Source organism: Odontomachus brunneus, unplaced genomic scaffold, assembly GCF_010583005.1.
Source record: "Odontomachus brunneus isolate Ranch 3 - 2012 unplaced genomic scaffold, Obru_v1 Obru_scaffold_005, whole genome shotgun sequence".
Classification (NCBI taxonomy): Eukaryota; Metazoa; Arthropoda; class Insecta; order Hymenoptera; family Formicidae; genus Odontomachus; species Odontomachus brunneus.
Window position 1 is genome coordinate 3,040,221 of NW_022639455.1, and position 332 is coordinate 3,040,552.

Here is a 332-nt window from a genome sequence, read left to right on the forward strand (position 1 = left end):
TATATGGTTTTGCATTGGCGTCGCAATGTCCGGGTCCGTACATGTTTATGCCAGCCAATCGCAGAGTAGCGATTTTCTTTACTAGGTTCTCTAGTTGCAAGTCGATTGCAACTCTTGTTGCGATAGCCAATCAGAAGCATCAATAGCACCATTGATGCTTCTGATTGGCTGTCGCAATAAGAATTGCGTCTGCTTGCGATCGGCTTGCAACTAATGTAGAACGACCTTGAAAGGACGCTACATTGGAAATAAGTAGTAAGAAGTAGGAAGTAAGAGTAAGAAATTGACCAACCACAGTCGAATGTGAGAAGAATAATCAACTATGATTGGTT

General features: G+C 42.2%; 1 protein-coding gene across 3 annotated transcripts in view; it reads right to left on the reverse strand.

Annotated features, from left to right (window-relative positions):
* LOC116848792 (protein patched homolog 3-like) overlaps positions 1-332 on the reverse strand; it is a 17,217-nt gene that overhangs the window by 8,453 nt on the left and 8,432 nt on the right. The window lies entirely within an intron of this gene.